The 12692-nt window shown below is 39.4% G+C and overlaps 1 protein-coding gene across 6 annotated transcripts in view; it reads left to right on the forward strand.

The window, feature by feature from the left end:
• The window catches only part of KAT6B (lysine acetyltransferase 6B), a 109618-nt gene that overhangs the window by 80508 nt on the left and 16418 nt on the right, over positions 1 to 12692 (forward strand). The window lies entirely within an intron of this gene.

Genomic DNA, 12692 nt, shown 5'->3' on the forward strand with positions numbered 1-12692 from the left:
TGTGGGATTTACTGGATTGTCATTACAGGGTTTTATCTGAGGGAGAATAATTGACTTTTGCATCCATCTTTTGTATTTGCTGTAAATAAAGCTTTTGTGCAAGTAGATTCCAGCTGAAGTTGATCCAGAAATCAACCAGAAAGCAGGCTTTCTTGCCTAAGAGCCCACTGCGGGTTTGTTTCATTTCAAGACCTTGTGCAGTGGTGCACAGCTCTCCTCCCTGTCCCAAGGACTGTGCATGCCTGCGTTTGGGTGAGCCTTTGTCACTCTGTCAGTTCAGCCTGTATTGCTGCTGTGGTACGGACAGTGCAACCGCCGAAGCTACAGCGCTGTAGCTTCTCTCTGTGCAGACCCATTTCTTTTATAAACTTTAGCAGCTTCTCTATACAAGACGTTTTTCTTTGCTTTCCTGATTTGAGCTCTTGCAAAGCCTGGAATCTTCATATGCTTTCTATTTCTATTCATTAGACTGCGGTGCCAGAACATATTAGTATTTCTTTATTTGGCGTATCTAACACAGAGTTCGTTATTACTAGAATGAAATACAGCAGTATTTCGTATTTGTTTTCTGTAAGTTTAAAGTCGTCTTTTGATTCATCCTTCTTCTCAAAGCTCATCTTGTCACAGTCTCACATTTCTCTGTACTGGATTGCAAATTCCATGCTGGAGGCCTAGCCAGCAGCTGGAAGAAAAGAAATGCATGTGACTGTTAGGATAAACCTTTCCAACTGTGCTGGCTAGGATGTTGACAGTTCATTTGCATTACAGTAACAACCGGGCTTAATGCTGAGGAGCAAAGTCCTTGGTAGCCTTTTGTTATTTATCTTGAGGCTGTTTCTGGTCCAACTGATTGTAGCGGTTTCTTCCTCCCCTTCAGAATTCCTTGTTTTTATTTGGTTTATCTGTTCCTTGTGAAATTATTTTTCTTGCTCAAGAGATGAAACATGTTTTAAGGATGCTGGGATTCTGTTTGGGCTAAATACGTTCTTTGTTTTGTGGGGTTTGGGGGTTTTTTGGTTCATTTGTCTGTGTGGGAAAATCGGTGCTAACTTTTAACTTTGCCATCACTTACTGCGTGCAACTTGAAAAGGCTGTTTGGTGTTTTTTTTTTTTTCACTTTTCTTGACTTAACCCCTGATTCTCCTTTAGGATTTAGGATGTGTAGCTCATATTTTTTGTGAGAAAACCATAATAGGAGAAGGCAATTCAAGTCTGAAAGTGGAAGAAGCAAATAGTATTTATATTACCTGAAGACTTCTATTCTGGTGTAGGAAAATCGGCACTGTTAAATGTCCTTGTTTACTCATTTCCCCAACTCTGTTTCTTGGTCAAGTGTTGGTTTTTGTTTCTTGTTCTATTCAAACGAGTGAGTAAATCTTCAAGTCCTGATTTGCAGAAGCAGCAGGGCAACAGCAGTAACAGCTAAGGTATAGCACCAGGGAAGGCAAGTTTCCAAAGGATGAGAGGAACAAAAAAATTTGCTTTTGAAGTAAGGGAAAACTGTTAATGGAAAGTTCTTTCCTCCTAAATGCTTTTCATTAATAAGTATCAGAGCCATTGATAAAGGAAGTCAGTACCGTTAGTGATATTTTTAAGTTGGTTACTGAGAGAGGTCTACTCTTTTGCTCAGTTAGTGGCAACATTCATTAGCCTACATTACTTCTTCATAATGTTTATTTGCTGTTTACAGCTTTGAAGAACTTGACTGAAGATCTGGAACTAAAGCTTGTTTCTTTGCTCTCGATTCTAATCCCGTCCTCTTGACTGCACATAGCTACAATCTAATGTTTCTATATAACCATTTAGGGGCTTTTGAGCACAAAAGCTGAATCAGTGAAATGTTCTGGGCTGAAAGTGTGTGGGGAGTAAGTACAGATGTCCTCCAAAGTGTTTGTTATACATGATCCTGTATGCATTTTCCTTGAGAAGTGAGGGATGGTGATGGGGCACTGAACAGGCAAAAAAAAAAAAAAAAAAAAAAAGAAGATGCATAGCTTTGTAAAGTGCATTCTTGAATTCCTTCCAGTTTACACTTGTTTCAGAAGATCTGCATCTCTCTATGGAAATGTGGAAGATGTTCACTGCTTAGTGCCCAGTCATGCAGAAGTGGTAAGCATTGTGTATTGAGCCCAGAGAAGTGCTGTAGGCAGAGAAGTTTTCTGTCCCACAAGTGTCTACAGGTAGCATAAACCTATGAGAATGGGGACAGTGTGTTGATTTCTTATGGCCAGCAGTTTAGAGATACTTTTGGAGGAAGCTGAAAAAACTGCATTCCATGAAACCTAGGTTAGTCTTCAGGCACAGTTTGAAGGAGACTGAAAAGGATGAGATTCTCTTCTGGTGGTTCGTGCAATTTTGTTCTTCCATTAAGTTTGTTAAAGAACTGGTCTAGCCTGTAAAATCAGCTTCTGTCAAAGGAAAGAATTTGGGTTTCTGCTAAGCTTAAAGATGAGCATACCACTCAAAAATAAAACCGTTATTTTTTAATATGCTCAATTCAAACAGCATTTACTCCTCGAGGATCAGCTAGTTATTTCCAAGTTCCTTGTGGCTCCTATACTTGAAAAGCTCTGTCTTCTGATACAGACAAAAGGTTATTTTTGATTGAAAGTAACAATTCCTTTTTGACAATTTTGGGCTTAGTTTTCTCACTCATGTGCGTTACTGTGTCTTGGGTCTTTGCGGTATCTTCAGAAGGAGACAGGGTTGAGCTTTCCATGGCTAGCTGAAGTTTGGACAATGATCTCTTCTTCTAGTCTCATCTTCCAAAGTGGCTTTGTGGTGCTTTAATGTATTGATAATGTTTGAGAATGTTGCTGTGCCAAAAGATCTGTTTTATAACTCACTTATCTGTGGTTCTCACTGTAGTGTTTCCAGGCTCTCTGCTTTAACAGCAAATTAGGCTCCTCCTTTGTACTCAGGGAAACCTGAAATGCAGTGATTTTTTTGTGAAGCGCCATGTTTGTGCAGCCGTCCAAAAAAAAATCTAAGTGTGCAAAACTTAAAACTAGTAATAAACTAACATGTGGCCTCTCATTTAGGGCAACATATTGCCGGTAAGATACTGGCATTTGGGAAAATGTCAACCCCATTTGGAAGATTAATAACTTTTAAAATACAATAAATGTGTTGGTAATAAGTGGTGGAATAGAGAAAAAATGCTGCCTCAGGTTTTTACAGGGCCTTTGAAAAAGTAGTCTATCAATAAAGGAAGATCCTCAGAAGAGGTGAAAGGCTTTCTTGATTGAAGTGTTTTCATTTTTTGGGAGGAAGCTGGAATGAGGTAAATGAGCAAAAGCCATTACAGTACAGAAATGGTGTATTTCTTCTTTAAAGCATACTTGGAAGTGGAAACAATGACAAACTATTAACTGAAAAGTGCTTTGAGGGCTAAAGAGAGCAGAAGTAATGAAAACGTGTTTTTCTTCTTCATTATGATGAATTCACAGTTTATGTGCTTTGTGTAGCCTTACTTGGTGGTAAGTACCTGTGCAGACTTCTCATAAAGTTACATGTTAAAGAGAGGGTAACTGATTTTAAACTCTTCAGATGGAAACAAGGCATAGATCCTGAACTGAGAAAACTTAAGTTCTTTTAATAATTCACGAATTGACTTCTGGAAAACAAAAGAATTTTTAAAAACCTGCAAAGATGGATGATGTAATGAAACAAATGTGTTAGGAGAGATCAGAGGAAGTGTATTCACCTGTGGCATTTAGGTTCTGGTGTGCTTATGGATGTGCTGGGAACCACTGTCTGATACCTGCTTGCAGTTTAGAGCTAGACCTGAGCTGCAAGGAGGCTGTAAGTGGTTGGATCTACTTGTGTGGTATGTGTTCATGTAACAGCGATAGTCTTAATCTCTTTATGCTTAATAATTTGTTGGCCAGAAAGTAGTAATTTGGAAAACCTGCTTTAAGAATCATATGGATTTTTTAAATGTCTAAGTGTTTCAATCAAAAATGAATATGAAATAGAAATAGCATTTGAAAAATTAGGTTGTCTGTGGAATTATGATCACATTCAGTAAACATCTCCTGCACTGTTTTTTTCCAAAATCTGGTGTTAAGATGTTTTACAGTTTGCCCTGACAAATACTGAAGTATAACAGAAATACAATCTAGGAATAAACATACTTTTTTGAAGAGTTGTTCACAGTCATGCTTTGCTGTGGTCTGTAAACAGAATTGAGGTGGGGATGAAGTTGGGACCATGGGGATTTTTTTTGAGATAAAATTAACTAAGAGCATTTCAGCACTTCCTTTAAAACATTACAGTCCTGAGAGTACAGTTTTGTTACTGCTGGAGCTGTGGCAAACAGTGGAAGGTGAAAATGCGAGACCAAGGGTGGAGAGGAGTTTGGTTTTTAAATAGGCTTTATTGGAAAGGTGTATTCTCAAACTACACTTAATGAAGATTTAGGATCTGTGTGAAACAGGCCTGTTTCATTTGTTAAACGTGGTGGCCCCTGGTGAATCATTCTGTGCTGTGGAGTTTTCTGCTCTTGACTGACTGACTTGTGTACCCCAGTGCAGAACACTGTGTCTGTCTCCTCATTGTTTTCTAGTGGTGTTTACAGATGCACTGTGTCCAGCTGTTGAATTACCCTTTTCCTTTTCCCCATGTCTGTGGTAGCTGCAAATTTGTGAGGTAACCTGACTGCTGCTGCCGATTTTCTGTTCCTTTCTTGATGATTGATCATGTTGCTGACCCCAAGGCTTGAGTTTGGCCTCTCCTAAATAACTAATAAGGAGCATTCTGTCAGGCTGAGATTTAGATGAGGGGGGAATGAAGATGGATTTTGAATCAAGCTTAGTTGACTTAAGATTATTCCAAGAAAATCAGCCTCTTGGGATTTCTTGGCATCACTTTTATATAGCTTTAAGACACTGTACATTTATCAGAATTGCAAAAGAGAGCAGACATGTCACTTCAGATACAGCAGCTAAGGCTGTTTAACTGAAGAGCATCTTTATTCCAGATAGCATTGGAAACAGTGAAAAGGCAAGGCTAAACATGGTATGAATGATAGTATTTGTTGGACAAAGCTGTATTTTTAGGGCATTAGTGAACATGGAAAGCCATCTGCTGAAGACTGGTGGTTGAAAACAGATTTTAATTAAGTAATGGATCTTTAATGTTTAAAATTTTTACAGAGGGTAAGGTAGCCTGGGAGGAAAACAGATATTGTCTGAGTTGGTGGGGCTCAGGTTAGGAAAGCCAAAGCCCTTGATACAGTTAAATCTGCCTGGGGACATGGAGGGCAACTAGAAAATCTATAGATACATTTGTGACAGGAGGAAGAATATGGAAAAAGTGTGAGTCCTTTCTGGAAGGAAATGGGGGACCTGGTTACCCAGTATATGAAGAAGGCTGAGGTACTCCATCATGACTTTCTTGCTTTGGTCTTCAGCAGTGAGAGCTCCAAGCATACGGCCCAGGCAGCAGGAGGCAAAGGCCTGTCATGCTGTTGTTAAGGCACGGAGAGAACCTTGTGGCGTCCTTAACAGATGTCTTGTTCCCAGTGCCAGCATTTGTATCAGTCAGTTCTACCTTCTTGGAAAGAAATTTTATTTTTCCCTTGTTTACTGCTGTTTTGAGTCACAGTAGATGTTTAGCAGATTACTGTATCTTGGGCTTAGCTTTTTGAAGTGTGCTGTAATAGGTACATTTGTGTTTGATGCTTGGTAGATAATGTGCACCTTCTCATGCAATTTCTGTATATGTTGACTAACCAGGTATTACTATCAAATTTAATAATAACCTTCTTCACCTATTGGGTTTGGTTTATTTTTCTTCTAAATCTTATTTGGTTAATTCTCTGTTATACAGCATGCTGTAGCAGAGCAAATGAACAGCAGTGGCATTTTGCTGCTCCTGTCAGACAATGCAGCTTGCATCTTTTCTATCTTACGGAGTATGTGTGTCATGACCACTGACCTGAGCAAACTCAGTACTTGCAGTGATTTCTTAGATGTGCCTTTTGGCTTCTCAGTATTCAACTCCCCATTTCACTCTTGTTCATGTTGTTTAGTACTACTAGGCTGTCCTTTGTAGGTATGAATAAAATAATTATAGGAAAAGCTCTTGGGCTCTGGAACTTTATCTACTCTAGAACTGTTAAAACCATCCCTGATACAGTTTTGGCCCAGGGCATCTGTCACTTCCCAAGTGTGATAACGATCTTCCTGAGCCATGAGTCTGGGAGAATTATGTTAACAGGCAGGTTAACACTCCAGCTGAGAGTCAGGGCTTAATGGTATGGATGCCATCTGTCTGTGCTGGCTGCCCTCAGTGCCATGTAAAGATTCTGAGGATATTCAGTGTACTCATTATATTAGGCACAGTCTCCTAGGTCCATCTTCCTGTCTTGTCAGTTGGGTCTTGTCGAGGTACATAGAGCCTGTAAAAAGGCAAGCAGGTGTATCTAGTGAGTACAGGAGATATATTTACAACCCAGTATTCATGTGCTGCCAGCATTCAACACCAGAACATAAAGGCAGTTCCTGAAGGGAGTTCATTCAACAGTTACAGTTGTATAAACAATTTACTTCTCAATGTCATTTATTGAATACTTTTTAAAATGTAAATTTAAATAACTTAAAGATATTGCTTATAAAACTAAGAACAATACAGAGTTGTTAATGATCTTCTAAGCCACTTAACCTACTGACAAATTTATTCATCCAATTGGTATTCAAGACTGATGCCCTTTGCACAGACAAGTCTTGCTTTTAAGGGTACTTGAGTTCTCTTTCTCTTGCTTATGCTTTCACTCTGCTTATAAGTAGTCCACTTCATACACAGAACCTCCACTCGAGGGGTTTACTGGCACAGGTAAAGTAAGTGTTAGCAAATTAATTCACTCAAAAGGTGCCTTTTGTAGGTCTGACTGTAATGCAGTCATCTTTACCTTTCCTTTTATTCATGAAGATCATTTGTTTAGCCCTAACCTCTTCTCTGAAGCTTTCTATAAAGGAGCTAAAGGTTTTGGGCCTCCTGTGTTGGGTTTACTTGAGGATGTGGAGAGGGATGAGAAGCTGGCATTATTTCTTGTAACAATAATGAGGGAATCTTTGGCTTACTCTGTTCATCATGAAGAAAGCTTTTCTTTACTCTGACAAAGAAAAGAGAATGTAGCAGGTTGTTCACTGATCTGAGCATCTCAAGTTACAGCTAGTCTTTTTTTTTTAATAGTGTTTGTGTGGATCTTGGGATTGGGGTCCTTTGAAGCTGTTTCAAAAGTGCTTTCAAAGAGGGTACTAACACCTATTTAAGGTCCTCTATCTTTGACCTTCTTCCCAGTGACATAGATAAGAACAGTTCAGAGGCACACAGAATAGTTGTGGAAAAAATGGTAACGTGAATTACAGTTTTAGGAATTGTAAGTCTTAATAAGCTCACACTTTCACCTTACCTTTTTCTGCCTTCCACTCATGGTCTTACCTCTGAACTTGCAGCATTGAGCTGACCTATCTGTATTGAGCTGTCCTGTCTGAATACTCAGCTGGTTTGATATTTCTATCAAAATATCTACCCTTTTGAACCTGTGTCTTCTCAACTTGTTCATATAGTATCAAAACAAAGGATGTGATGTTTTGTACAACAAAAACAATTAGCTCTTAGGATAGCTTGAACTGTTGGTTTGAGTAAATCTTCGCTTTAGATTACTGGTGTATTATTAAAACAGTTGCTAGTACTTGCTGTTCTTTCAGATCTTCGGTTTGATGCAGAACATTGCATGAAAACTCACCAGTTTTTCCCTTCCATATTAAAGGATTACTTGGTTTTGTGTCAAACAAAACAAACTTTAATGGAAAAGTGCTTGATTCCATCTGCCTGAGTCTGGTAATTAATTTGTGGGAGATGGCCTTTAAAGAGAGAAAGAAGAACTCTGAACATACAAGGGTAACAGCTCACTGGTTGCTTCTTTTGTTCTGGATCGATTCCCATAAGTATGTTTTGTTCTGACACAAATATTAACAAAATATGAGTTGAATAGTGCTGATTATGTAAGGGCTGTATTCTGAGCACAAGCCATTGTGTAGGACCTTCTGCAAAGCTCTGATTTGGGAGTAGAGGTCTCTGAGAAGCAGATTTTTAAGGTGTTTCCAGCTCCCAGCAATAGTTGAATTTTGCTGTGACACTCGGGTCTGCTCATGGTTTTCAGCTGTGCATTGTCACCTTTCGAGTGCGTGTCTGGAAGCCTTTTGTAAGTACCTTGATTATGTTTTCTGTACAAGAGTTACTTCAGTGGTGTTGAGTTCCCTTTGCTATGTGTGGAATTGTATGTAAATGTTGGTATGTGTGATTGTGATATGCATACATAAATATGAACCTGACACTGACAGGTTTGAGTTACGCAATGCATGGCAAAAAGTTGTTACCCTTACAAATTCAGACAGAATTCCAGAATGTTAGTGTTGCTTGGTTGCATGGTGTTATTTTATTTTACAGATTTAGTGTGATTGTTTCTTTAAAGACTTCTGCTGCGAAGGCTACATTCAGCCTAAAATTATGGAAAGATCAGTAGGCTAAAATCTGTTCTTGTGATCCAATAAACCTGCTCCTATTTGACTCCATTTTAATAATAGTAGTACGTGGTGCCTACCACTTTGTTGCCCTTCAGCAGCTCTTGCCAAGTGGTGATGTTTTTGGTCAACTTCACTGGCAGATCGACCACTGAATTGCTGATTGCTTAACAACATGATGGCATTAATAGAAAAACAATGTTTTAAATGGACAGAAATGCATCTAGAATATTAATATAAAAGCACAGATGTCTTGAACCCTTCCCAACCTTTGTCTGGATACAAGTTGATAGGAAGTGCTCTCCAAGATGAATCCTTCCTAATAGGAGTATATGCTGACTTCTTGGTAAAGTTTCTTATAATTGTCTGTCTTAACACTTCATAGAGAGATCCATACTTGTTTTTAGTGCTTTTTTCACTTTTTTGTAACAATAGAAAAATTTGCAAATGCAATGACCCTTGCTGTAAACTCAGTACACTGTAAAATACAATAAAATACTGGTATTAGTTTCCTGTACCGAGCAATATTTAGACTAAATAGCAGAAAATGGAACAAGATACTGCGTTGTATATCTGTATGATAGTGGCTAAGGAGAAATAGAACAAATTTGTTTCCTAAGACATTTTGAGCATTTTGAAGCATAGCATAGAAGGAGGGAACATATTGATGGATCCTGAGTTCAGGAGGTAATTGAACTTTGTAGCAAACAGGTGGATAGCACCAATGACAAACACATGCAAACATTGCAATTAATGGAACAGCTGGCCCAGAATCAGTTGTCCTGAAGGTCAGAGAGCCATTAGGAGTTGACACAAGTAAGAGGGTGATGTGTCACAGGCATCAGTTGGAATGACCACACTAGCACATCAGAAATCAATTTGGACAGCTCTTCCCGGGGAATAAATAACCATCCTGGTCTTGGACTTGTTGGAGAATGGGATTTTTAGGAGATCATGTGATTGAGTGGGCAGGGGAAGGGGGCCCTCTTGCATTGCATTTGAGATCCCATTATTCCAGTTTCTCATGTCCTGTAGTCAAAACGGTGGAATTAGAGGACTGTACTTTGTCCTTGAGCTATTACCTCACCGGGGTTACAGAAATGCAGTGGGTAGCTCATAAGACTGGACTGCTGCAATGGATGTGTCACAGTCTCTTCAGGGACAGGCAGGGGAGCCAAGGACAGGAGGTTGTGCTCTACACAGAGGAATTACTTGGAAGCATGGATCTCTGCTGGGGTATGGCTCATTGGCCTGTCAAGCCTGTATGCTTCAGAATCAGAGGACAGGGCAGCAGCCATTAATGCTGTGCTTGGCATTTGTTATATGCGGCCTGATCAAAAAAAGGGAAGAGGATGAACCTTCCAAGCAGCTGGGTGATACTTGTTTAGTTAGTCCTTTTTTCCCCAAGGACTATTTGAAACTGTTCTGCAAGGATGGCAGGATACTTGGGACACTATTTAGACGCAGATTTTGGAAAGACCTGCTAGGGTAAATGCTTTGCATTTGGCAGCCCAGGCTGTAGTGGCTGGGAGATAGTAGGGTTTCAGATCCTGAGACATTAGGAGGGTAACTAGAAGACCAAGGTCCAGAATTTTATCTCATTTAAAAAACTGCTAAGTGGTGTCCTCCAAGAGGTTTGCTGTGAAAAGCAAAGAAGCACAGGACATGTTGATCATTTGGGGACAGTTTCCTTAGACTGCAAAAATGACCTGTTTCTAATGTTCATGACAATAGCAGGCAGAACAGTAAGCCTCCTAGGCTGCAGGGAGAGTTCCTGACTTTAGCAAAACCAAAGTCTACAAAAGGCACTGGTATTGCTTACATGTGCAGCAATGTTAAACCAAAGCTTGGTTGGGGTTGAAACTGATGGAGATGGAAAGTAACAAAATGTAGAAAGCTCTTAGAAGTATGTGGACAGGCAAAGGAAGAGTAAGCAGAACATGGTGCTGCTGATGAATGGAATAAGCATGGTGTGACAACAAAGGGGCTTGGTGAGGATCTCTGAAGGGATCTGAGGTAGTCTGTACTTTCTTGGCAGGACCTGTTCTCAGGTGTGACAGAATTTCAAGAGCAGAGTGAGATGCTACCTTTGCTAGAGGAAGATCAAGTTACAGAGTACTGAAGGAAAATGGTGAGATTCACTCTAGGGAATAGGCTGACTTGACTCCAACGCCTCTCCCCAATGTCTTTGAGAAGTCAGGGCAATTGGGAACATTCTCAGTAACTGAAGGATGTCAAATGTTACATGTATCTTCAGGAAACTCAGGGAAGATGAATGAGTGAAATAAGTGGTTATATATCACAAACGTTATAGAGCAGATGACTTGGTATAAGTCACATAGGTCTGTATAAATTCTGTCTACAGGTATTTCCCTATGTGCTGTCTTCTGAAACGTGGTTGTTAGCATTGCATTGCCTCATGATAGGAGAACTTTGGAAGCAAGCTTCAGGAGATTTGCAAGTAAAGTGCTGTCAGCAGGCTGTCATTTAGGCACTGTCTTGCATAGGTGCAATTTGAAGTGGACTTGATAATGTGGTTCTTAACACTGGCAGCTTTCCTCAAGCCTATTTATAGGATCAATGGTGTTTTCCTATTGTTACTGTAACTGACCAGGTCCAGGAAGATGAAATGCAGTTATGTATTGACCGCAGTTCTGTGTAGCTGTTCAAATGAATTTGATTGTGGTGGCCTTAGTGCATGGTTGGAGAGCAAGGCTATCCTTGAGAATGGCACAGTGTGTCTCTGCTGTCTGGATTGTCCTTGATTCACTTCAGCCATTTACAGCTCGCTGCTGTATCCCAGCATAAACCAATGACATCTCCAGGCTGAGGGAAGCTGCTGACGCTTCACCTTACTGTGGCTTGCTGTGTGTTGTAGCAGCTCAGAGCTGTTTCGTGACTGACAACCTGATGCTTGTTCTTAGCTGTGTCATTCCTGTTTGTGGGTTGAAAGCTGATTTGAAAACGGCCTTTCTATGCAGGCTAGGCTTGAGCGAGTTTGGGAACCATTTCAATTTGCTTTTTTGTTTTGCTGTGAGACAAATTACAGTGGCAGAAGAGACTCCATGTTGGAAGCCAGATTAACAGATTTGAATTTGCTTCTTCATATGGTCTATTCCTCACCCTGATTCTCTGTCATTATATATTAACAAGCAGTCTGATTTTCTGGGTTTAAAAATAGAAGATTGTTGAAATATGATAATACAGTCTTTGTTTTGTGGGTATTTTAATACATAAGCAATAAATTATTGGGTTTTGCAATGATACTTCTCTAAAATTTTGATCCTTTGTACTTTAAGAGGTGGAGACACAATTTCTTTCATATAAATGAAGTAAGGATTCCCAACACAGAAAACCAGAAATTTTTCTCTTTGAAGGTGCCATGAGGATTCTCATGTAGTTTTACTAGGACACATGGAAGATGATAGCCAAAAGGAAATCTTTATGTCCAGCAGGGTTTCATCAAGACGGCTTCTTCTTGTGCTTTTAAGACTGGGTCCTCTCTTGTTCAACAGCTAGTAGTAGGTTAATAGCCACTGGTAGGGTTACTCCTGTAAGACTCAGGAGTTATTCTGATCCTGGCTCTTCTCCTGTAAGGGTTGCTCCTATTGAAGAGCCATGTGTGTAAAGTTTATTGATAATTCTGTGAATGTGGAGGTATGAAACAAGATGTAAACATTACTTTGTAATGAGTTTTTGCAGTGAAGCAAAGCTCTCTTTTTGCTGCATTAAACTACCATTGGTGTAGTTCTGTTTTTGAAAGCAAGACTATTTGGTTGCAGTTTTTCTTTAAGGTAAGAGCCAATATTATCTGTAGGTATTTTCAGAAAAGTGAAGATACAAGTTTGAATTACAAAATTTGAGTGGAAAATTCTGTTCTTTAGAACAATTAGGCTAATCCAAGATAAGGGCTGGAATACTCTGGTAGGACTCATTATAATTTAAAGATACCTGTCTTTTTGCTGCTTCTTTTGTAAAGTGAGCTCTGTCTCAATGACAAGAATATAACAGACATTCTTTACTATTATTTGTAACTTTCTTATTCAGAGAGATTGATATGATTGATTTCCTAGAAAGTGATATTGAACATGACTTCTTAAATAAGATCAGAACTACGCTTGCCCCCAGTGCATGACGTGATTGATACATAAGACACAAAAA

Source organism: Chamaea fasciata, unplaced genomic scaffold, assembly GCF_029207755.1.
Source record: "Chamaea fasciata isolate MVZ Bird 193981 ecotype frontalis unplaced genomic scaffold, bChaFas1.0.hap1 SCAF_9, whole genome shotgun sequence".
Classification (NCBI taxonomy): domain Eukaryota; kingdom Metazoa; phylum Chordata; class Aves; order Passeriformes; family Sylviidae; genus Chamaea; species Chamaea fasciata.